The following is a 26,650-nucleotide window of genomic DNA, read 5'->3' as shown; positions in this document are numbered from 1 at the left end:
AAATCCTTCCCATCAGTTCAAGAGAGATGGGAGGAGGTGAGGCTGAAGGAGTGATAAGGGGTGGTGCCTGGGTGGGCGGTTCTCGGTGAAGCTCTGGAAGAGAAAAACCCTTTTGGGAAATCCAGCCAGGGCTTCTATCTGTTCATTCTGCCAGGCAGGAGAAAGTGGCCTTTTCAGAAGACACTGAAAGGAAGTGAGGTCTTAAGGATGATGATGAGTAATTCATGTGTCTGCAGGACCACGAAGGAAGCAAGTGCTTTTGGTAGACCGGGTGAGAGGGTCACCAGACAATGGAGAAGAGTTCGGGTGCCACTTTTGGAATCAGAATGGGGAGCCTGGAGATGGGCAGACCCAGAGCAGCGGCTCTCAGCCTGATGTCCAGGCTTGTCCCCAGAGAGACCTCAGTCCTGGAAGGTGGAGGAGTTTCCACAGATTTTGCAGTCCCTCTCAGAGGTGGGAAGCCTGGCTGGAGTGCAGTCTCCACTGCCTCATGGCAAGTGTCTGGGAGAGATGAGGGATCACAGCTCTGTCAGGAGCAGGGAGAGGATGGGGCTGACCTTAGTCTCTGTTGATGAGGGAGGGAAGTGCCCCCATGTGACAGGAGAGATTTGTTTGCTTGGGAACTCATTTTCCACAGCCTCAGGTAAAAAAAATTAAGCCATCCATTTGCTCTGAATGAGCTTGAATCCCCAACCTGAGGTGCAGTGGCGTCTTCACTAAATTCTTGCTCCTCAAAAAACAAACAAACAAAAAAACCGAAAACAAAAAACAAAAGAAACAAAAAACAAAAAACAAAAACCATTAAGGTAATGTTTTGTTTTGTTTTGTTTTTTTGTTTTTCCGGATGTAACCAGGGAGGCAACTTGTAGTGATATTTGAAGAGAAGAAATCACTTTAAGAAAGTTCCAGATATTTAGAGTGGTAGTTGAAATCCACAAGGAGGGTGGCCAGTACCCAGGGCGGTAAGTGATGTTTCAGGGTTCAGAAGTGGCAGGTTAATTACCATCTGTCAGAGCTCGTGGTTTTCATTCCCACAGTCACCCCAACATTGCATCTTCCTCAGACATAATCCCACAAGACTACTTTTTGTACTCATGTGGGTTGCCATCTTCTTGGGTGACCTTTTGAGTTGGAGGGAGATTAAAGACCTGGACACTGAATTGTAATATGTTTATCCTGTACAACATGGCTAATATCCGCTTATTAGTGAATACATACCATGCGTGTCTTTCTGGGGTCTGAGTTACCTCATTCAGGATGATAGTTTCTAGTTCCATCCATTTGCCCGCAAATTTCAAGATTTCCTTCTTTTTAATAGCTGAGTAGTATTCCATAGTGTAAATGTACCACAGTTTCTTTTTCCATTCTTTGGTTGAGAGACATCTGGGCTGTTTCCAGATTCTGGCTATTATGAATAAAGCTGCTGTGAACATAGTTGAACAAGTGTCCTTGCTCAACAAGTTGGAGCATCTTTTGGGTATATGCCCAGGAGTGGTATAGTCAGGTCTTGAGGTAGAAAGGTGGAGCATCTTTTGGGTATATGCCCAGGGTCTTGAGGTAGAGCTATTTCCAATTTTCTGAGAAAGAGCCAGATTGACTTCCAAAGTGGTTGGACAAGTTTACACTCCCACCAGCCATGGAGGAGCGTTCCCCTTTCTCCACATCCTTGCCAGTGTGTGCTGTTGCTTGAGTGACTCTAATTGAGACTCCTTGTAGCAGGGGCCATTGAGACTGAAGAGGACACATTCTAACTAGACAGGACTCCTAGTGGAGGGAGGGGAACATCAGCCCAATCCACAAAAACTTTGACCCCATATTTACCCTGCCTACAAGATGTACATGGATAAAGATTGAGCAGAGAGTGAGGGAATGTCCAACCAATGGCTGGCCCAACCTGAGACCCACCCCATGGGAGCGAGCCAACCCCTGACACTATTAATGGTACTCTGCTATGCTTGCAGATAGAAATCTAGACCCAGCTGTCATCTGAGAGGCTCCACCCAGCAGCAGATGCAAATAGACGCTGAGACTCACAGCTAAACACTGGGCAAAGCTTAGGGAGTCTTGTGGAAAAGTGAGGGGAAAGACGAAAGGACCTGGGTGTGACAGGAGCTCCACAGCAAGACCAACAGCCAACTAACCAGTCCTCAGAGGGACTTGCAGAGAAGGAAGCATCAACCAAGGACCATGAATAGACTGGTCCTAGCCCCCTACACAGCTGTAGGCAACGGGCAGCTCAGGCTTCATGTGGGTCCTCTAGTAAGGGAGTAGTAAGGGGCTGTCTCTGACATGGACTCCGTTGCCTGCTTCTTGATCACCAAGCCCTGGCAGGACCGCCTTGCCAGGCCACAGGGGAAGAGGATGTGCTCAGTCCTAATGTAACTTGATGAGCTGGGGTGGGTATGTGGGTGGGGCTTCCCTGTTCTGAGGAATAAGGGAGGGAGAAAGAAGAAGGGAGGGTGGGAAGGGGAGGAGAGGAGGGAGGATGCTACGATCAAGATGAAGAGTGAATGAATGAATGACCAAAACTTTAAAATGCCAGGACATTGCCCCTAAAGGGACTGACTCCTCAGATGAAGAGTCTAGTGCAGAAGGGAGAAGAAGGCCGTACAATGACCCCCTATTCCTGTATAGTCTAAGAAGGGTCCAGGGATGAGGTGGAAAGGCTTAGATCCCGGCAGGGCATCCTGAGCGCTCCACGGTGCAGAGGAAGGAGAGGACGGAGAGACACGCTTGTGAAGGCTGGGGAACGAGAGGCTTGGGTGAGCTGTTGGCCGATCTCAACCGTGCTGTGGCAAATGAGGCCCTTTTGCCTTGTGGAAAATCCATACTATATTAAAGCAAATTAAAAGTGATTGAGTCCTTCTGGTCCCTTCTCTCCTCTCCCCATCCTCTCAGAGGCAGCCCACACTGCTTTTCACTGTTTTACCTTCACATAGCTTACACCATCGAAGGCTAACCTGCAATTATCCTGCCTGCCAAAAGTGATGGCTGTCATTTAAGAGAAAAACCTGCCTGCTTGCCTTCCACGGGGCCCTCTGGATCGTGCCAGAGCATCTGTCTGCAATCTCTTTGGCTTCATGGCGAGCTTTGTTTGAGCCAGCCCAGTGGCTGAGAAATGACAGGGTTGCTGGTAGCCAGATGAGGTGGTGGGAGGGGCCTTAGTGGGAGGGGCAGGAGTGGGCGGGGCCTGAGTGGGAGGTGCATGAGCGGGAGGGGCCTGAGTAGGAGCAGCACAAGTAGGAGGGGCACAAGCGGGAGGGGCCTGAGTGGAAGGGGCCTGAGTGGGAGGGGCCTGAGTGGGAGGGGCATAAGGAGTGAGGTTGTATCTAAGGATGCCATTGCCTGCCATCTCCAAGCACCCACCGGAAGAGTTGGCTCAGGGCATCGTTCCTTAAACATGGGGTCTATTTGATGGAGCATCTCAGAAAGAACGAAGCCGCTCCAGGGGGCTGTTTTGTGGGTCAGGATGAGAACAATGGCATCAGACACAAGTCAGCGAGTGAGGGAACAAGAACAAAAGATAGCCGAGCCGCTTGTACCAATTTATGAGTTAACACATGCGCGGGCACTGGATGGGAATCCAGCTTAGCTCTTCCAGAGAACCGCATCCCTCTGTCTTTGATCAGATTGGCTTTGTCTTAGGATTCCAAAGTCACGATAGCAGATACTTAGAAATAGCTTCCCCACAAATGTAACTCATCACCTGAACCCCCAAGACCCTTGGGGAGGCCTCTGCAGGTCTCCAGCCATGGTCCTCAACTGGAAGTCTCCTGGACTCTTGGGATGACAGGGCAATGGAACCAACTGGACAGCATCCATCCCCAAAGTGGGGGCAGTGGTCCATGAGAGTGAGGGATGATCATGGGAGCCAGATGGCTTTTCCCAAGTGATGACAGCTATGACAAGTCAGAGCTGCCTGTGGAACGAGAGCCAAAGCCAGCCAGCCAGGACCCTTCCCAAGACTGCTTCTCTATGCAGGCCCCTTGGCCCTCCCTCACTCTAAAGCTCATGTCAGTGGCCCAAAGATGTGCTTGGGGTGTCACTGAGCCCTTTAATCTGTGTTACCAAGTGTGGTTACATCGATTGAACCTCCTTTTCCGAGCTTTTCCCATTAACCGTATCTTTAATTGACATATGGGGCTGTGTGACTAAGTCTCAGCTGTTTAGACTTAGGTGCCCTAGGCCTCTAAGAGAGTGGTCCTAGGAAGCTCTCTGCTCCCAACCATCCCCCATCAACTCCAGTCATCACATCCCTTGCTCCCAGGCTTGTTCTGAGTGTCTTGCTTGGAGCCAGATGTTAAATGTCCCGGACTGAGAATGGGTGTGGCTTTGTTAGAATCAGAGGGTCCTAGAGGAAAGCCTGAGCTCTTAGGAAAACATGTGACAAGAAGAAGGCTAGCCAGCCATGATGGGTGTCTACCACAGATGCCAAGAGCCCTTGGACTACCTCTGCGTTAGGGGTGACATAGAAGTGTCTGTGTCCCTACTCTCTGGTATAAGTCATCCCAGACAGAACTATTCTAGAATAACGGAGGCAGAGAGACTCTGAAAACAACTGTTATCTCTCAAAGCCAATAAAGCACTCTCTGCGGTAGACTCACCTTCGGGGACCCAGGGCCAGGGAAGGGTCCCTTTAGAGGTCATCTTTAAACAGTTTCTCCTTATCAGTAAGATAAGTCAATCTTTGTAACTGCAAACCATAGATCCAGGCCTCTTTCCTTTTCAACTTTGGGCATTCTTTTACCCTGTGTGTGTCCCAAATCGAGTTCTAATAAATTCATTTCTCTAGACTTCGCGAAAACAGATGTTCTCCTGAGAAAAGCACTGTGCGTGATGTAAAAATAGAGTGCCTGTGATACTGAGAAATACAAATGCGACCCTCAGCCCCTGTTTCCTGGCCCACAAGCCTGAAGATCTTTGAAAATTTTCAAAATGATCAATGCCTTTTGGATGCTAATAAGATTGCCAGGGACTGACAGCCCCCTCATAGCTCTTGCCTGGATAGAGGCTCATCACTGTAAAAGGTCTAGGTAGGCTTAGAGAATTGGGACTTGCCACCCTAGCCCTCAACCTCTGGGAGAGGGGCAAAGGGGTGAGGGGTTAAGTTGATTTTCGATAGTCAATGATGTAATCAATCATGTCTCTGTAACGAAGCATCACAAAGACTCAATAGGACTGGGTTCAGAGAGCCTCCAGACAGGGCTATACCTAGTGAGTGGTGCGCCTGGGAGCGGGGACACTCTACGCCACTTTTTATCACACCCGTCTTCCGCCTCTCTTCACCTCTCCCACTATACTGACCCACATCACAACCAGCATTTCTGTAGGCTACTTTAGCAAATGAAACAAACCATAGAAGGGGTTTTGGGGAACCCACTGTACAGCCAACCAGACCCAAAGATAGGCTGAACAATCTGGGGGTGGGGTGGCATCACAAGCAGGGGCTGAGCAGTCTTGAGGACTGAGCCTTTGATGTAAAGGACCCAGGTGCATCTCTAAGAAGCTATTGTCAGCCTTGGATTGAGCTAGAGATACTGGCTTATGTCTACTGGTTACCTGGTTGCCGATGGGGAGGAAGCTCCATACTTCTTTTGAGGTAACAGAACTCATTTATGGTGATTGGTACAGTGTTTTCCTAAGCACTGGATGCTCCTTTTCACTGCCTCTTCTTCTCCAACGTTTACCAGTCCTAAGGACCTCACATCAACTTCCATAGCTCAAGCTAAGACACCGGAGGCTGTGTGCACCACTATTTTGTTACTATGACAAAATGCCGAAGAAAGCAGCTTTAAGGTGGAAAGTTTTCTTTAGGCTCACAGTTTCTGAGATGTCAGTACACGATTGGCAAGCTTCACTGCTGTAGGCTTCTGGGAAGGCTCAAACAACATGGCGGAAGGCTAAGGTGGCCAAGAAGCATAAATGGTGGAAAGGGCCAGGGATGAGATAAGCCACAGCCACACTGGCTACATTGGTTAGTTTTTGTTTTGTTAATTTTATTTTTAATTTATTGTTTTTTATTTAATTTATGTGTATGAGTATTTCACTTGAATGTAAGCGTGTGTGTCATGTGCATGCCTGGTGTCCTAGGAGGTCAGAGGAGGTCATCAGATCCCCTGGAACCAGAGCTACACGTGGTCGTGAGCCACCATGCAGGTGTTGCGAACCCAGCCTGGGTTATCTGCAAGAGCAACAGACACTCTTAACTTCTGGGTCATTTCTCCAGCTCCGTGTTGGTTAGTTTGAGCTGCCAGCTTGATGTAACCTAGGCGAACCTGGGAACAGAGTTTCAGCTGAAGACTTGTCTAGATCAGTTTGGTCTGTACGCACGTCTGTGGGGGGTTATCTTGATTACTGCTTGATGCAGGAAGACAACATCCATTGTGGGCAGCGCCATTCCCTGGCTTTCTATGCTAAGCTGTATACAAGCTTAGAGAGCTAACTGAATAGTAAGCAATCAAGCAATCAATCAATCAATCAAGCAAGCAAGAATATGCTTATTTTCTCTTTACTCTAGACCATGGATATGGGATGACCAGATTCCTGATTCCTGCACTGACCTCAACTCAGTGATGGATTTCCACTAAGAATTGTAAAATAAAAACAACAAACTTTTCCTCCCTTCTGTTAATTTATGCCAGTGTATTTGTTCCAGCAATAGAAATAAAATTACACCAGGGATCTGTTTATTCCAACCAGCCCTGTGTGTTGGTTTCTATCACTGCCCAATAATACCACCCAATCACAGCTGTTTGTGGAACAACCCGATGAAGTCAGGGTCCTCCTGACCCATCCAGTTCCCCAGAGTCCTCTCAAGGGATGGTTGGTAGCAAGAGACTCCAGGGGACACTTTGCATCCAAACCATAGCACAGACTCACCATGGCTCGGTGTGTCATGACAGCTAACACGGGCACAATACGACAGAAGTCTTCAGAGCTAGAATCAAGTGTATTTGAAACCATTCTTGGGTCTGAAAGTGACTTGCATAGGTAAAGAAGGCGGGAATTTTCCCTGTCCTGCAGGTCATTGCCTGCTCGGCCTTTGCAAACTCGGGAGGGAGAGGCTGCAACTTCAGGAGACAACTCTGGGATACAGTCACTGCATTTAACACCCTGAGCTCTGAGAAGAATTCATTTTGCTAGGTCTGTTTCTATTCTTGCGAGGGGAAAAAGAATCTCATCAGGTTTAAAGGTGAGTATACCGTCGGTAGGTCTGTCTCACAGTCAGATGAATACAAGTTTGGCCAAGAAGTAAGTACAGAAGGAGCAGCTTCAAACACCCAGGGAGGAAGCAAAGGCCCATGCTCTGACACAGTGCAAGCAGACTCAGCCTAGGCATGAGGAAGAGGTTTCTATTTGAGAGAGAGGGGGGGGGGGTAGGGAGAGAGAGAGAGAAATAATTACAATTAAAGAGGACATAAGGGGAAAAATGGAAATACATTTTCCTGGAATTTTTCCAGGTCCTGGGGATTGAAGTCAGGGTTTGTTGCTTGCTAGACAAACACTCACTGCTGAGCCATGCTCAAAGCAGCCCACTGATGAATCCTAGGCAATCTGCTACTCAGCCCCAGGCCCAGCCCCTCACTGGGTGATTCCAGTCAGGTGCTGTACCACTGAGCCACACCCCAGCCCTCACTGGGTGATTCTATGCAGGGGCTCTACCACTGAACCACACCCCGGCCCCTCACTGGGGGATACTAGGCAGGGGCTCTACCACTGAACCACACCCCGGCCCCTCACTGGGGGATACTAGGCAGGGGCTCTACCACTGAGCCACACTCCTAGCCCCTCACTGGGGGATTCTAGGCAGGGGCTCTACCACTGAGCCACATTCCAGCCCCTCACTAGGGGGATTCTAGGCAGGGGCTCTACCACTGAGCTACACCCCAGCCCCTCACTGGGAGATTCTAGGCAGGGTCTCTACCACTGAGCCACACTCCCAGCCCCTCACTGGGGGATTCTAGGCAGGGGCTCTACCACTGAACCACACCCCCAGCCCCTCCCTGGGGGATTCTAGGCAGGTGCTCTACCACTGAGCCACACCCAGCCCCTCACTGGGGGATTCTAGGCAGGGGCTCTACCACTGAGCCACACCCCAGCCCCTCCCTGAAGGATTCTAGGAAGGTGCTCTACAACTGAGCCACACCCATCTTGTTACTGCTAGAGTCTATGCAAGTGTTCTACTACTGAGCCAGACCCTCAACCCCTCACTGGGGGAATTCTAGGCAAGTGTTTTACCACAGACCCATGCTCTTAGCCCCTTTCTTGGTGATTTCTAAACAAATTCTCTATTGCTAAGCCTTATCTCCAGCCCCTTCCTGGTGAATTATAGTCATACGGTCTAGCACAGAATTATATCTGCCAAACCTTTGATACTTTTTATACGGGAACACCGGCTCATTGAATTTTCTAGGCTGTCCTTGAACTTGTTCTGTAGTCTAGGTTAGCCTTGAGTACATGTCCTGCCTCAGCCTTCTAAGTGGTGGGGATTATAGGCCTCCATCACCATTCCAAATTGTGTGTGTGTGTGTGTGTGTGTGTGTGTATGAGAGAGAGGAAGTGGGGCTGGGGTGAGGTGGGCGGGAGAGGTTGGGGGTAGGGAAAGAACACCAGCTATTTATAAACCCACGTCAAGTATCCACATGTCACTGTTAGAGGATGATTTTTAAGTGGCCCCTGGGGAACCTTCCAGGTGATGAGTTTCATTCTGAACAAAGGGAAAAACAACCCTCTATATCAGGTGACTGAGGAAAGAGTGATTAGACGATGACAACAAGTCAATGCTGGGCGTGTTCATGGATGCAGCATTTCCTGGGTAGAGCATGCTGGACACACAGACACGTGTGGCAGGTCATGAGACGAGAGGTGGTCAGTTCCCTTCATGTAGCAACCTCTGGAGAAGAAACGCACTGAAGCAAATGCAGGACGTGGGCTAACAACGGAGGTGGGGCAGGGTATCCAATACAGTGTACACAGAGAGAGAGCCTGGAGGTGGGGTGTCCAACACAGTGTACACAGAGAGAGAGAGGCTGGAGGTGGGGTGTCCAACACAGTGTACACAGAGAGAGAGCCTGGAGGTAGGGTGTCCAACACAGTGTACACAGAGAGAGAGCCTGGAGGTGGTGTGTCCAACACAGTGTACACAGAGAGAGAGCCTGGAGGTGGTGTGTCCAACACAGTGTACACAGAGAGAGAGCCTGGAGGTGGCGTGTCCAACACAGTGTACACAGAGAGAGAGCCTGGAGGTGGCGTGTCCAACACAGTGTACACAGAGAGAGAGCCTGGAGGTGGGGTGTCCAACACAGTGTACACAGAGAGAGAGCCTGGAGGTGGGGTGTCCAACACAGTGTACACAGAGAGCCTGGAAGTGGGGTGTCCAACACAGCGTACACAGAGAGATAGCCTGGAGGTGGGGTGTCCAACACAGTGTACACAGAGAGCCTATTCTAGAGGAGATGGAAGATTAGTCCCAAAGATGATCAGGTTGTGAGGAAGGGCATGTTTGGGGAGGCTGAGTCTCATAGGAGGGAACAGGGAAATTTTCCCAGAGGATGAGCCGACAGGGCAAAAACAGAAGAGCAAACAGCCTGAGTAGATACTGACTTAAGACTGAACAGACACCTGGAAGACAGCTGCCTCCTGGTGATTGGTGGCAGATACCCCGTACTAATAAAAGAAACACACTAATCTGGAAACGAAGTACTATTTGTCATCGCAAAGCTCTGCTATATCATGTTTGCCTCCTAATTCACAGAAGAAACAATTGGGCAAAAGAATCCATCACCTTGTGACTCAGGAAAACAGGAATTAACAATGAAAACACCCAGACCCAAGAGAGGAAACCTAGTAAGTCACAGAAACAATCCACAGGCCCAAATATGCTCCCCTGGTTAACATGAGCGAACAAATGAATGAACAATAAACAAATGAAACAGAAACAGAAACCAGTAGATTTTCCTTGCTTTTTTTCAGTTCAAACACAGGCAGGTTATTTCAAAACTTTAATAAGCACAACAGCTCCCTCCTGCCCCCGTGTTAAGTGCTTCATAGTTTATTCATGAAAGCCAGCAAAATATTGATAGTTAAACCAGTCTGTGTACCATGAAAGTGGAAAAGCAGCCCACAAGCTCTCACTGAGGACTATAGATTTAATTTCCTAAATGTTAAAATATTCGCAGTGACTCTGGAACTGGGTTATGATGAAAGTGCTCCTGTGGCGAAGACTCTTTTAGATTACAAAGGTGATCCAACACCAAGAAAGCTATTAATATAATTAATTCCATCATCTGAAGAGAACAAAAGGAAGAAAGATGGTTTCCTTCCTTGCTACAAGGCATCCGACAGAATGTAAAAAAAAAAAAAAAAAATCATTTTTTTCTGCTGAAATATAGTAGGAACATACTTTAAAAATTTTGGGAAGATATCTTTTGACCCATTTGTCATCACCACATATAGTGATAAAACACTGGAAATATATCTGTTGTGATGAAGGGTGATAAAGGAGGGGAGCACGTTGCTTGGGAGATACAGACAATGTAATCAGGCAAGAAAAGGAAATAAAAACCCCGAGGAAGAAGGTTCTCCATCAAAAGGCAGTAAGGCAGGCAGGGCAGCTGGGCAGGGGCTCTGCGTTAGCTGTGAAGTAGGTAGCACCTAAAAAGCCTTCACCAAGCAAGGGTTAACAATAGAGAATATGTTATATGTTCAGAGACTCATTAGCACGCACATTCACTTAGTTCATAGATGAGATGGTTTCTTTCCTAACTGTTTAGCAGGAATTCAGAGACTTCAAATAGAAAGGGGGAAGCTGGGGGCGGGGTGCACTGGGTGCTGTACCGGCTGTGAGTCTCTGCATCCTCACTTCCGGCGGGGGGGCGGGAGGGAGGTATCAGTGACATAGGGTAAATATAGACCAGACTCACAGTATTTTTCCTTACAGGGGATGGAGGTATGAATTTCACACCTATGGCTTCTTGCTACAAATTCCCTTACTTTGGACACAAACCTCAGAAGTGTCAGTTTTCTTTTCTATTAAAAAAAAACCCACAAACATGGATCATAGCTTACTGCACCACCAAGTAAGCCTTACAGAGGAAACTGGGGGGAATACACGAATACATTGAAAAGAAAGGTAAAGAGATGCAATAAGCTACAGGGGGAAAGTGAAAGGAGGATTGTTGGTAAGGAAAGGGAGGCTAGAAATAATTACTAATTAGATAGCTTAAAAAATATCCCCCCCGCCATGCAGAGCCGGACGTGGTGGCACACGCCTTTAATGCCAGCACTCAGGAGGCAGAGGCAGGTGGATCGCTGTGAGTTCGAGGCCAGCCTGGTCTACAAAGTGAGTCCGGGACAGCCAATGCTACACAGAGAAACTCTGTCTCAAACACACACACACACACACACACACACACACACACACACACACACACTCCAAAATAAAACAAACAACACAAAAACAAAAACAAAAACAAAAACAAAAGTCCCCCATGGATCTCCCTGGGTGGGGAAATAGAATATATGTTATGGGTGAACTCGGGGCAGGTCCCGACAGGAGCAGGAAGATCAGGTAGGGACAGGGAGGGGAGGGGAGGTTGATGGAGGAAATTCTGGGAGAGACAGCTGAAATTGAGGGGCATTTGATGGATGATATGAAAACTTACTGCACTGGAATCTTCCTAAAATATATGAAGGCGATCTTAATGAAGTCCCCTAATAACCAGGGATACGGAGTCCCAGCTGGCTACCTCTCATCTCCAAAAGAGGCTTTGGTTTGAGTTGTTGTCCACGGGGGGGGGGGGGGGGGGCGGCGGGGGTCCCACAGAAATCCCCAAACGAGGGCTCAGAGGTTAAGAGCACTGTCTGCTCTTCCAAAGGTCCTGAGTTCAATACCCAGCAACCCCATGGTGGCTCACAACCATCTATAACGAGATCCAGTGCTGTCTTCTGGAAAGCAGGCCCACATGCGGGTAGAATACTATATAAATAACAAATAAATAAATCTTTGGGGGGGAGGTTGGAAAGAAATTCCCAAATGACCTAAGCTATAGCTAAGACAATGCATCGCTCTCTACAGACTGACCGTGGGGACCCTATTGCCAGCTGCAGTATTCACAACTCACTGGACATAGAGAAATCAAGCTGGAGCCTCACCTGGTACATTCTACTGTTGTTCATGTGGGAAGGTACTCGGCAAGTAAGCAAAACAAACCCCAAGGCAGGCACAAAACCTTCAACCTACCATCTGTCCTGAGTGCAAAATCTGCTAATGCAGCGGTGGCAAAGTCCTGGTGGCAGTAGACCACCAATGTCTGAGTTGGCTGAAGGTCCATTCCACAAGATGGAACCTTTACCCTGACCTGCTGGGCTAGCCAAGAGCCAAGAGCTCAGAGACCTAGCATAAAACTAAAAGCATCAGTAAAATGATTTCTAATGATATTCTGCTATATTCATAAAAGCAGTGGTGTACCCAGTCATTATCCGAGACACTTCCTCCTGTAGCAGGCGGGGACAGAACAGCCAGGTATTACATGGGGGGGGGGAGAGAGGGAGGGGAGGGAGAGAGGGAGGGAGGGAGAGAGAGAGAGAGGGAAGGAGGGAGGGAGAGAGAGAAAGCAAGAGAGAGAGAGAGAGAAAGCAAGAGAGAGAGAATGAGAGAAGGAAAGAGAGAGAGAGACAGAGAGAGAGAGACAGAGAGAGAGAGACAGAGAGAGAGTGTGTCTTTGGAATACACCGCTCTAAATAGGATGTCTCCATCATACCCGCCCTCCCCTCAAAGCTCAGAAAACCCTGTGGACCAGGAGGGGATGGAGGATGCCCAGGGGAACAAGGCCTCTAAATCAACTGAGCAAAGCTCCTCCGTATCCGCTCACAGAGACGGAAGCAGTAAACACGTGGCCTACACGGCGCCAGGTCCTCTGCGTATCCATCACAGCTTTCAGATTAGTACTTGTGTGGAATTCCTAAGTGCGTGAGCAAGTGGGTCTCTTAATTCATGTGCCTGCTCTTGGGGGATCTTTTCCTTCTGTTAGGTGGCCTTGCCCAGCCTCGATGTGATGGGTTTCGCCCTATCTCATTTTATTTTGTCATGTTTGGTTGTTACCTCTTCAAAGCCCCGTTCTTTTCTGATGAGAGCCAGAAAAGGGGGTGGATCCCGAGGGGAGGAGAGGAAGTTGGAGGAGCGGAGGGAGGGGAAACCGTGGTCAGGATCTACTGTCAATAAATGGAGGAAAGTGTCCTCATAGCCCAGTGAGTTTGAATAGTTAGTTCTCTTTTGGTGACACTGTTTGGGAAGGTCCTGGAAGGTTTAGGGGGTGGAGACTTCCTAGAGACAGTGTGCAGCTGGGGATGGGCTTTAAGCTTCTGTCATCACTTCTTTAGTCAGCTTGCTGTGTGGGATGAGAATGTGACCACTGCTTCCTGTTTCTGCCATTGTGCTTTTCCTATTGTTTCCACTATATCTCTCTGAAAGCATAAGCCAGAATGAATCTTTTCACCCTTTCTTTCCTTTCTTCTTCTTCTTCTTCTTCTTCTTCTTCTTCTTCTTCTTCTTCTTCTTCTCCTCCTCCTCCTCCTCCTCCTCCTCCTCCTCCTCCTCCTCTTTCTTCTTCTCCTTCTTGTTTTTTGTTGTTGTTTTGTTTTGTTTGTTTTTTGAGACATTGCTTCTCTTGTAGTCCTGGCTGCCCTGGACTCACTTTGTTTTCACCAGAGTATTTTGTTCATGACAGAAAATTAATAAACGCAACCAGCAACCCCAAAAAGGAAGGGATGCTTTTCAACAGTAACTTTAAATAATAGTGTTCTTAGTTCCCAGGGACAGTGGTGAGGAGACTGAACCAAATAATAGAACTCCTATTTTTGCTATTTCCAAAAAGCACACCTTATTGTCGATGATAGACCCCACCCTCGAGTAGAAGGGTAGAGAAAGGTGTTTCAAGCAAAGGAGGGTAGGAAAGAAGCAGCCATTGCTTTGCTAAAGCCTGACAAAATAGATGCAAGACTCAAGCTAATTAGAAGCAATCTTATTAAAATAAGGAATGAGACCAAGGCGTGGTCAATTTATTTAACGCCCCATTCATTATGGCACCAATAATCTTAAGCTATAAGACAAAAGAAGAAAATAAATGTTATAAGACTAAGAAAGGAAGTTGATACAATTCTCTCTATGAGAGACACTGAAGAGTCTGTCAGAAAATTCCTGGGACCGATAAACACTTTCAGCAAAGTGACAGGACACAAAATTAAGACACAAAACTGGTAGCCTTCCTACTAGTAGATTTTCCTACACACAAAACTAAGTAGCCTTGCTTGTCAGTGACAAGCATACTGGGAAAGAATTCATAGAAATACTTCTGTTCACAAAAGCATTAAAAAATGCCTAGGAATAAATCTAAGGAAGTGAAAGATCCCGACAGTGACAACTTGAAAACTCTGAAAACAAAACCAGAGCAAACAAGGAAGACATTAGAAGACAGAAAGCCTGCAGTCATGGGGTGGGGAAATACATACTGTGCAAATGACTCTTTTACTGGAAACGATCTCCAAAATTCAATGTTACCTCAACCAAATAACCTCCTCTCCATTCTTTACAGAAGTTGAAATAAATAAAAATCCACAAAAGACCACCGAGTGCTCAGGGTAGCCATGTCAATCCTGAGCAAAACGAATGCTGCTGAAGGCATGGCCGTTCCCAGCGTCAAGTTATATTGCAGAGCCACAGTAATAAAACAGCATGGCACTGGCACAAGCCGCACACAGGCATCCATGAACAGAAGTTTAAATAAAATGCTGCGGGGTTAGAGTCATCTGATTTTTTTTAAACAAAGATGCTAAGAATATACTCATAAAAGAAAAGACAGCATCTTTATCGAATACTGCGGGGGGAAAAAATGGGTATCTACACGGAAAAGAATTACGCTATATGGTTACAACCTGCACACAAAGGAACTTCAAGGGTGTCAGGGATTTCAGAGTAAGGCTGGAAGCTGCTACAGGGAAGAGATGAGATGACTGTACCACGTGAGGGTGGATGAGGAGCTCCTGAGCGGGGATGACTGTAGCACGTGAGCGTGGATGAGGAGCTCCTGAGCGGGGATGACTGTAGCACGTGAGAGTGGATGAGGAGCTCCTGAGCAGGGATGACTGTAGCATGTGAGCGTGGATGAGGAGCTCCTGAGCATCGAGAGCCCTGGCTGCTCAGAAACTAAGGCAAATGTGTCACAAATAGGACCCTATGAACTTAAAGTGCTTCGTACAGAAAAGGGAGCTTCTGGTTGAGTGAGCAGGCAGACTACAGAGTAGGAGAAAACATTTGCCTGCTTCCTAATGGAAAGAAAGGTGAGATCTAGAAGGTATAGTGACGTCACACTAGGTAGGAAGAAAACAAGTAACGGGTTATAAAATGCAAGACAGGATTCTCAGAGAAGGACAATTCAAAATGGTACATCTACTGGAAGGAGACATTTTTCAAAATGTCAAAAATTGAACTACCATGGAACCATAGGATACTGTATCACTCCCAGGCAGATATCTAGAAGACTCTGTGCCCCATGACAGGGATGCTGGTGCAACCATTTTCATTCCTGTTCTCCCCACACCAGCTAGGAAATGGAACCAGTCTGTTTGCCCATCAAGTCATGAGTGAAGAGCAACATTTTGACATGTCTCCACAACATGATTTTATTCAGCATTAAAGAAAATAGTACTCTGAAAATTTTTGGAAAAATAGGCGATATTAGAAGACGCTATACTGAGTGAGGTGGACCAAGCCCAGAAAAACAAATGTTGCACGTTCTCTCTCGTATATGAATTCTTGATTTCAGTGTTTACATTGCTGTGTTGAAGTTGAGGTGAGTGTCTACCAGAGGCCGGGAAGTAAAAAAATAGTAGGGTGAGGGGTGTGGTGGGGAGGATGAGGACTAATGGAGGTGTGTGTGTGTGTGTGTGTGTGTGTGTGTATGTGTGTTTATGTGTGTGTGTGTGTTTATGTGTGTGTGCATGTGTGTGTGTTTATGTGTGTGTGTATGTGTGTGTGTATGTGTGTTTATGTGTGTGTATGTGTGTGTGTATGTGTGTTTATGTGTGTGTGTATGTGTGTGTATGTGTGTTTATGTGTGTGTATGTGTGTTTATGTGTGTGTATGTGTGTTTATGTGTGTGTAAAATACATGTATTTTTTTTAAATTATCTGTATTATCTGTAGGCCTGACTAGCGATCAATCAAGACCCAGACACTAGTTATATTTTTAAATAACCTTAGTTAACCTGGGGCAGGGCAGATAGCAATCCTCTAAACTACCTCCCATAGTGGGACAGGCATGGGATCCCTGCCTCAATCCCATGCCATCTGCTTCCAATAACTTCTATCAAGCTACCTCCCACCCATAATCCCAAACACTTGCTCATGTTCTTCATCTGGGCCGGATTCTCCATCCATGCCGCCGGCCACGCGCTTCTCCTCCATCTAACCCATGCGGCCTTCCTCGCTTCCCTTCAGGTCTCTCTCCTTTCTCCTCATGGCAGTCTCTCTTCTTCCCAGGATTCCTCTCCCTCTAAGCCCCACCTGTCTCCTTTTCTCTGCCCAAGTGGGATGGCTTTTTATTAAGCAAAAGGTGGGTCACGCAGACAGCAAGCAATAATTAGCATCAAAACACATCAGACCGTCCCCCAACATGCATATGATATGAGAGTAGATGGGGTGTACTGGGGTCAAAAGTTTAACCTGGGATGGGGTGGGAGGGTGTGGGGGTAGGAGAGACAGAAAAAAGATCAACAAAAATTAGATGTGTATTAAAAACACCATATAAGAACTTAATACTTTTCCCATTTTAATAACATTTTTATTCTTGGAAACATTCATACATTTATACAGTGTATATTGATTATATCCATTCAGTCCTTCCTCCCTCTAACTCACTCCAGAGCCTCCACCATATATATCCCCCTCAAATCCATGTTAGTTTTTCACTGTTATTAATAACTCCTTGAGTCTAATTAGTGGTCTTCCGTCCAGGAATTTCTCTGAGCCTCAAAAGGTGGAGGTTGATACTGATGCTCTGTGCACAGCTCAGCACCCAGGGTTGTTTATACTCAGAACGCTGACCAGCTGTGAGGCTCTGCAGTAACCACTGCCTCCTGCAAAAGATGCTTCTCCGACAGGAGTTGGGAGTATCACAAACCATGGATGGAAAGGTACAAAAATTAGAATGCAGTCTGACAGGACGGCCAGTTAGCAAGTTAAGAACAGTAGAGCTGCCACTTCACGAGCCAACTAAAAAACGCAAGTTTAAAAGAATTAGCTCGCATGAAGTTAACTTGCATGGGTTTGTAATGCTGCTCATATGCTAAACTCTTACGTTTTTAAACCAAAACCCCAGTGCAGTGCAAAGCATGAGTTGTTGGCCATGGAGGTCCCAGCATAACACAGACTAGAAACAGATGTTAAGGCTGATGCTCGAGACACTATGCTTTGGGGATATGAGACCAAGAAATCAAAGGGAGCATGCTAGAAGCACCCTCCTTGGTAGCTAGTGTGTATTTTCTAGAAGGTACTATTCAGGCTGTTGGACGAAAGAGCACATCAACAATTTCACTCAGATGTGGACCCTGCATGCTACAATACTGAACTCAAAGGCAAGCTATGTCCACTGGTGCAATAGTGGTGTGATTGTTCTAGGGGCAACCAACTATTTTCTGATTGGCTCTGAGGGCTGCTCCATGGAAGAGAAGCTATGCCCGGTACTGTAAACTTGGTTAAAAACAGATGTATAGAGCTGTCACAGGCCCTATGGGGAAATCTACTACTCATATATTCCCAAATGAACATGTGTTTAAACTCTCTTCTAAAGAGCTCTGTTAATGCCAATAGAGTAATAAAACTCTCAGGCTTAGTCAGACAAGGCTCCTTCAGTCCAAACAGACTCATGACCGGTCCAAAGTGCTGAGAATAATGAGTTCTGGGTGCTCAGTCCTAAATGGGACATCTGTATCACACGTGTTGAGGTCTCTTGGACATAATGTGGTTGTTTCAGACAGGAACACAGCAGTTGCAGCTCTTTGCATAAGACCCGTTCAACCAAAATGACATGAACACATGTGTGGGGGCAGCTAGCTGGACAGAAGAGTTATTTTAATAGGAATGGGACCGAGACAATGATAGGGAACAGAATAGGAAAATAATGCAAGTGAACGAAACTGTCCAAAATTAAATGAAAAACTAAATAAAGAATAAAATCAACATAGAAGGAGATATTAGATGCAGCGTAGCGCGAATATGGAGTGTTGTTCAGACATTTCACAAAAACACAACGTGTTTGGTGACTCAACCCCTTACTGAACGTATTAGATAATTAGTAAGGGAGAAAATGGAGGAATCAAAGTTGGAGAGGAAAGCTTGAAGATGATCTAATTAACTAATTTAAATAATCCAACAGAATCTATTAACAACTGCAATAATTAACAATGCATTAATATTGATGTCTGACTCTACTGGAGTGCTGGGATACAAGATTAATAGGGAAGTCAGAAAGCTTTCGGATCTTGGCAGTAGCCAAGTGCAATGCACCTAGTCCAGAGACGTCACCAATTTATAAACGATGGTATCTGTGAGTTGCTGAATTTGGTGATAAATAATACCAGGCTCTCATGGAAAGACCTCACATTTAACACACTGACTTGAATATAAAGAGAGGACCTGCCCGATTGATTCTCATGATGGGAAGGATCTATGTTTTAACAGGTTGCGTCCCTCTAAAATTGTTTAAAATTTTAATGTAGCCCCAATAAAAATTGCAATGGGATTATTATGGAAACTGACAAGCAGATTCTCACACTCAAATGGGAGATAACTATGTGTGGACTGCCGTGGAATTTTGAGGAATGTGATCAAAGCGGTACACTGTCTTCACTCAATGTCAAATTCATGAAGCACTTACCGCTGGTGAGTAGAGGCAGCGCCTACGAATATACAAATAGGTGGAAGGGATTAGAAGTTTCAGATGCGGACGCATGCCTGCATTACCCTCCTTTCCAGGTTTGAAACAAGTGAACATTGACAACAGAGTTGAGAAGACGTGAAGGACCGATGCCGGGTACAGCAACTACCGAACCAAGTTCACAAAATAGCCACACAGAGGAGCCAAGCTGCATGGCCATCAGCAAAAATTAAGGAGTGGTACTTTAACAACTCTTTAAAACCAGGAAAGATGGACATATTTGAAACCAACAGGAATGCGCACAATATGTGGGCAGGAGTGATCCCGAGGGAACGAGCTCTTGGTAGGACGCGGGTGCGTCGAGTTTAGGTTAGCGCTCAAGTGACACAAGCATGTGATGACGTGACCAAAAAGTTTGAGAAGCTGAAAGAAAAAAATAGGACAGAAAAAAATAATAATAAATTTTAAAAAAAGAAAAAAAGAAAAAAAAAGAAGAAGAAGAGTCAACCAACTTGGGAAACAAATAGAACAGCCTGAAACTATTACTCTTGGAGAATTTACCCCAGGAAAGCAGACCTCATCAGAGGCATAAGTGAAGAAGAAGAAAAAAAAGTCAAGATGGATGACGAGTGAATATTATCGGAGAATCACTAAGTAGATTTGAGCGGTCCTTCAAACTTCTCTGCTTTCTGCTGCACTGTGATGTCAACAGCCCCCACGCCCCACCCTCCCACCATCACAGACTAGCCAGTGCCTTCCTTGCTGCTCTCCTTTACATCCTGTGATGATGTTGGGGTGATACACACCAGGACCAAAAACATCTTAGGGAGGACAGGGTTTACTTGACTTACCATCTACCATGGCTGAAGTCAACCATCAAAGCAACCCAAGGTAGGAACAGAATGCAAGGCAGGAAGCTCGAGGCAGGAACTGAAGTGGAGACCATGGAGGGGTGCTACTGGCTCGCTGCACACTTAGCTTGCTTTTTAAAAAAATAAAACCCAGGACCCCGTGCCCAAGGGTAGCACCCCACCACCACCATGAGCTGGGGCCTCCCACATCTGTTATTAAACAAGAAAACGCCTCACAGACATGCCCACAGGCCAGTCTTATGGGAACATTTATTCAATTGTTGTTCCTTCGTTCCAGATGACTCTAGTTTGTGTAGAGTTGACAAAATAGCTAGCCAGCACACTTACGATGACAGACTGCTGCATTCACTATGACAATCTGATTACAGTTGGCATAGTGAATTTAATTAACTGTATTACACGTCTCGGGGCCCAGCCTCTGGGGTGATAAGGTGGACGGAGGCTATGTGTAATTCAGTCATAGTTTCCAGGCACATCACCCAATACTTGGAGTGCAGTATGCACTTAATAAGAATAAACTCAGGGAAGGCCCCTCGCCTCGGCAAATCACTCAGGAAGTCAGAGTCCGTCACTCCAAGAGTGCCCTAAGATGACATGTCTTACACACTGCACAGTCGGGAAAAGGAACCCCTCACATTAGTGCACACATTTTAACAAGTGACAAATAACGTCAAACACAGTATATTACATGTGCAATGTAGCATGCGCGAAGCTGAAAATAATTTTCCCGAGTGCTGGCCTCTAATCAAGCTCTCTAATGTTGTATTAACAGGGTCCCCCTGGCTTAGTGGATCCTCCTGAGATCCCGAGACGTTGAAGAAATGATGTAAGCCGAGCCATATCCACAGCCCAGAACACGTGCTGTCGGCTCCTCCTGGAAACCCGAAGACAATCTGAACATCATGTGGATTCCTGGATTCACACAAATTAAAAAAACAAAAGCAAAACCCAAGGGCTCTTTGGGAGGAAAATAAGACCTCTTCCCCCACCGAATATCAGCCTCCCAAATCCTCAATGAATTCCTTACTCCTAATTCATTTCTAAAAAAATAGCCCAGTTACATCCTTAGCATTTTGCCAAGTATTTCTTTTTTTTCTTTTCTTTCTTTCTTTCTTTCTTTCTTTTTTTGATAATATTAGCGAAATTTTAACACACACAGGAGGTATGTGGGGAATTTGTATGGCTCATGCATTGGGTTTGAAGCACACAGGGGAAAAATGATGCATTTGCTGGGTTCCTCTGGCCAGCCCCAGGCTCTGTGAGATTACTTTTAGATTCATAGGCTGGTCAGACATTGACCATGACGTTGGCCCTCTACATACTCAAGAAAATGTTCTTTCCCCTAGGCAGGGATTTTGTTGTATCACAGTTATACTAGCAAGAATAGATAAAGAAAATGACTCTGGACCAACACGAACCACTGCAGCTTTTTTTTTTTCTTGAAGGAGAAGGGGAGGCTAGCAGAGGCAGCTGGGGGGTGCAGTGGTCACATCTCTTAGCCTTGAAAGCGATGGCCAGGTATGTGCATATGGTAAAAACAGGGCCTGCCTCCAAACTCAAGGCTATCCAGAATACTGAGTCTGGAGAGTTCATCCCCCACCATCACCTTTAAGGACGGTGAGTCTGTGTTGGGTACTATTGAGTATTGTCATCAGTGGTATCTGACAGCCGAGGTGGCTTTCTGTCTTCCATGATGATGTCCCCATATTCTTTCACCTTCAACTAAGAGCTCCCACTTCTTAGACTAAAAAAACAGTTTAATCATAACTCTGTTGCTCGTGAATTCATGAGCAAACAAGGCACTGTGCCCACACGCGATTGGAAAAACACAGAAACGGCACACCCCAAGGTACACATGGTTCACGTTAGATGTTCCGATTGGGGAGGTAATAACTACTCAGTTTGTCTTGCACGGGCCCCCAAGTTTTCATAGCGCTTTCCCAAGTCTCAGATCTCTGGGAAGGTGCCATTAGCTTGCTCTCTGCCTGAAACCATAAGCCATACTAGAAGGACAAGTAAGGAGCAAGCTACAGAGTCCGAGTGCGCAGCCAAGCGGGGGAGGTAAAGTCGGCTGTTCCGCCATGCGCAGTGCTGTCCTTTCTTTCAGTCAACATCTTTCTAGCTAGCCTAGGCTGGTGTTGGGTTAGAATTCTCCTGCATCAGCTTCCAAAATGCTGGGACATCAAGTTGATTTAATGCAGTACGTTTTGTTACTTTTGAAACAGTCTTATTATGTACCGAAGGCCAACCTCGAAGTCACAGCCTTCCCTTTGCTATGGTCTCTTGAGTGCTAGCAAGTCACCTGGTATGCTCGCTTCATTTGTTTTATTTTAGTTTGGATATTTTGGGGGAGTGTGTGTGTGTGTGTGTGTGTGTGTGTGTGTGTGTGTGTGTGTGTGTGTATATGTGTGTATTTTGTGTATGTGTATGTGTGTGTATGTATGTGTGTGTATGTGTGTGTGTGTGTTTGTGTGTGTCTCCAAACTCACCATCCTGACTCAGCTGGGATTTCAGGTGAGAATTGTCATGCCAGGGTCCCCAACTGCCATTTTATTTAGAACAATACGTTTTCTTATAAGAGGGAAGACATTGCTTCTGTCATCTCCTGAGTGAGCAAGGCAAGAAGTACTCAGCCTGCCCTCCTTGGACCACAAGCTGCTCCCAGACTCCCACAGGCCTGCTGAACTCTGGGTAAACTTTCTAAGATGAATTTGCTTTCCTTCCTTGAGAGACGTGCCTCAGTGCATGCCCAGGTCCTCAGGTGTCAGGTGTGCAACTGACCCGCCATGTGGATGAGCTTTCCACCTGGTGGCAGCCACCACCCAGCAACACGCTCGCTCTCTAGAACCTGGTGCCTGCAGGCCCCTCCCCTCCTAGGCCAATCCCCACCCTACCCCCCCCCCCACCCCACTGCACACATGGCCTTCTAATTTCCTGGGAACCAACCAAGGTGCACGTATTAGCTGTTACTTCCGACTGGCTGTGGGAAGATTCTCTCTCAGAGGGATTTTCCCCATTTGATGCAAATGTACTCAAAAGCCTTATCTTCAAATAAGTAAACAAAGAAAAAAAGCTCACACACAGCCTCATTCAACTCCTATAGTTGCCCCCCCCCCGCCTCCCCATCCCCCACCCAACACACTTAGTTTAGCTATGGCTAAACTAAGGAGGGATGACAGTTGGTTTTGTAAAGAATGCTTTATTAGCCAAGCGTGCCTTTAATTCCAGCACTTGAGAGGCCGGCAGAGGCAGATCTCTGTAAGTTCGAGGCCAGCCTGGTCTATATAGTGAGCTCCAGGACCTGTCTCAGAAAAAACCAAAACCAAAACCAAACAAACAAAAGGATGCATTACACTCATTGTTTTCCCCCAAACCTCCCTCCTTCCCCAACTCCAATCCTGGCAACTAAAGTCAGGGCCTCACTTGCTGGCAAGGCCTTCATTAATAACTATACCGTCTTCTATCTGCATTTTTCATTTTGAGGAGACAGTCTCCCAATGCTGCTCACCTAAGCTCACTCAGTAACGCAGGCAGACCTCAGTCATGTGGTCCCCCTGCCTCATCCTCCCAAGTAAACAGAGATGACCCGCTTGCATCTCCAGGCTTGCCTCACGTTGAGGCTCCCATCGCTGGCTTCTCTCTGCCGCTCTACCACAATGCCCGAGACCTATGCGTTCCTTAGCCCAGTGGCTGTTTTAAATTCGTATCCGACTGCCTGGTACTGTAATAAAATTCCTGGCGCAGATGCCTTACGAGTGACAACTGGTTTGTTTAGCTCACTGGCCTGAAGGCTGAAAGCTGAAAGCCCGAACGACATGTTTTGTGTGGTCCTCACGACACACAGTAGAACATGTTTTGGAGAAAGAATCCGATCTCGGAACTGGGAGCCAGAGGAAGGTAGAGCAGGACTGAGATCATAATAGCAATGCCCCCCACCCCCCACCCCTCACCCCCCCACCCCGGAGGGAACTTGCCTGGTCTCCTCAGAAATGCCTAAGCCTTTCTAGGACATTTCCACAATGCCAAAGGACCTCCCACCCGCACGCCACCTCTTAAGGATTCTACCAGACTGAAGACCAAGTTTCCAGCACACAGATGTATGGCGGACAAAGCACATGCAGACCAGAGCAAAGTTCCTCAAGTCCTTGACCATTAGTGGCTCTGGGTTGACGAGCCCTGTTTCCTCATGGGAGCCATTGCTTGCCTTGCCTGCTGGCCGTCCCCTCTCCCCACCACAGCAACATCTTTCTGCGTTCTCCAGGCTTGACCTCACCTGTTCGTCTAGTTATTTAAAGTGGCTTCATAGCACCCCGTTTTCTTTGATTTTTTTTTCAATTTAAGACTCATTATTATAAATATTTTTAAAAATGTACTTAGTTTTATTTTGTGTCTGTGGGTATTTTGCTTGAGTGTATGTCTGTGCCCGCTCTGGGGCCTTGGAGACCAGAAAAGCTGTCCAATCTCTCAGTTCAGGAGTTATAGATGGCTCTTAGTTGCCATGTGTGTTCTCTGGAACCTATAGAGTTCTCTGGAAGAGTAGTCAGTGCTTTTAACCTCTGAGGCAGCTCAACAACACCTATTGTGACTAGACTATTTAGACAAACACAACTTGTATCGATGGTATAAAGTAGGTACACATTATGGAAAGCGGAACCAAGCTAATTAACACGCATTTCCTCAGACAATTCCATTTGGTGGTGAGAACACTTAAAGATCGCTCTTCAAAATTTCTAAACACACAGCACATTAAAAAAAAAAAAAGATTTATTTATTATGTATATACCATTCTGCCTGCGCACCAGAAGAAGGCACCAGATCTCATTATAGATGGTTCTGAGACACCATGTGGCTGCTGGGAATTGAACTCAGGACCTTTGGAGGAGCAGCCAGTGCTCTTAACCTCTGAGGCATCTCTCCAGCCCACGAATTGTTGTTGTTGTTGTTATTATTATTATTATTTGTTTTTTTTCGAAACAGGGTTTCTCTGTGTAGCCTTGGCTGTCCGGGCTCACTTTGTAGACCAGGCTGGCCTCGAACTCACAGCGATCCACCTGCCTCGGCCTCCCAAGTGCTGGGATTAAAGGCGTGCGCCACCACCGCCTGGCCACGAGTTGTTATTAAGTAGAGTTTCCATGCTGTATGATGGGTCACACAGACATATTCTACCCATCCTTTTTTTTTTTTTTGGTCTATAACTTCCATATACTAATCTCCAACAGACACTTTCCACGGAGTAGCAGACCTACGGTTCTGTCTAGTTTTCACCCTTATGTGAGAGGCTTAAAGGCTTCAGAAACTTAGTGACATACATAAAAGCTCAGCCTGTGACCAGTAGCAGGTTTGCGGATGCCATAGCTCCCCATTGCTCTCTCGGCTTCAGCCATTGCTGCATCCACCACATATCCACCGTGCAGAGCTGTATGTAGGCTCCGCCTTCTCACCGGAAGCCATCTCTTCCTCATGCTCAGACATTTGTCTCCGAGCTCAGTTTCACTCTCTCTCTTGAGGGAGCGCAGCCTCCGTCCTAAGTCTGAGTCTTTTGGCACATTTCCCAAGTCCTCCATAACTTGAAGTGTTTACTAGTATTATGTCATAAGTAAGTGACCCCTTTTAGTTTTCTTTATTTTGAGTCAGTCTCACCACATAGTCCTGGCTAGCCTGGAGCTTGCAACGTAGATCAGACTGGCCTTGAACTCACAGAGACCCACTTGCCTCTGCTCCCCAAATTCCGGAATTAAGTGCTTTCACTCCTAAGCCTAGCTCAAGCTCTGAGTCTTACTGCCTCCGGTCACATCACGAACCTACAATTCTTAGTTACTTATCTATCTTGGGGACCACGTACCAGACACAAGCAACTTCAAATAGCTTTCACCACATTTTGGGGTCTTCAAAGGTGGGAACATGGACCCTTCTCCAGGGAGTGATTTCAATCTCTCTATAATTCCTCGTGGATCTGGTTGTGTGGGGTTCAGCCTTGGTCCTTAGCTCTGCACATAAATATACACTTTTCTTGCTACTGGAATGGGTGAAGGCTGATGTGGAGAGCTGGGCATGCCCAAGCTAGGCAGTGGTGGCGCACGCCTTTAATCCCAGCACTCGGGAGGCAGAGGCAGGAGGATCGCTGTGAGTTCGACGCCAGCCTGGTCTACAAAGTGAGTCCAGGACAGCCAGGGCTACACAGAGAGATCCTGTCTCAAAAACAAAACAAAACAAAACAAGTACCCAAGTCATGAAGTGAGAAAGTGCTTTGTAACTGTTAACGGCTTTGCCGACGGACAGCTCTCCCGTTCAGCCCTGTGGGTCCCACGCTGCAACGCTACCCTAGAGCGTGCACAACTTTGAGGCCCTCTGTCTGCTCATCCCTTTTTTATTTCTTTTGAAAGTATCCACTTTATCCTTCTGTGAATCTGAGCTTGTCATGCTTCGTCTGCCTGGCAGGGAAGGCAGCCTGTGTGCTGGGGTAAGTGGCAGCCGGCAGAGGGCAGGATGTGTGTGCCTGCAGAGCAGGTGGCTTTCCAAGCAAAAGAGAGCTAGGGACTCCTCCTCTTTCTTGGCTGTCTGTCTCACTGAGACACCCAGAGACGCACCTGGGCAGATCTAGATCACCACTGGCATTGTGGGTAATCTTAGTTAAGGCATTTTCAGGATAGGGAGAGAAGCAAATAGTTGTCTTTTATGTGGATACAGTGGTTCATGTAAAGCCTGGCCATGGTGTGTGTGTGTGTGTGTGTGTGTGTGTGTGTGTGTGTGTGTGTGTATGCATGTACATAAGCATGTATGTGTGTCTACATGTGAACATGCATGTGTGCATGCATGTGGCATGGGCGTGTATGTATGCTCATGTGTG

The sequence above is a fragment of the Acomys russatus genome, chromosome 19, assembly GCF_903995435.1.
Source record: "Acomys russatus chromosome 19, mAcoRus1.1, whole genome shotgun sequence".
Taxonomy (NCBI): Eukaryota; Metazoa; Chordata; class Mammalia; order Rodentia; family Muridae; genus Acomys; species Acomys russatus.
This window is presented reverse-complemented; position numbering follows the sequence as displayed.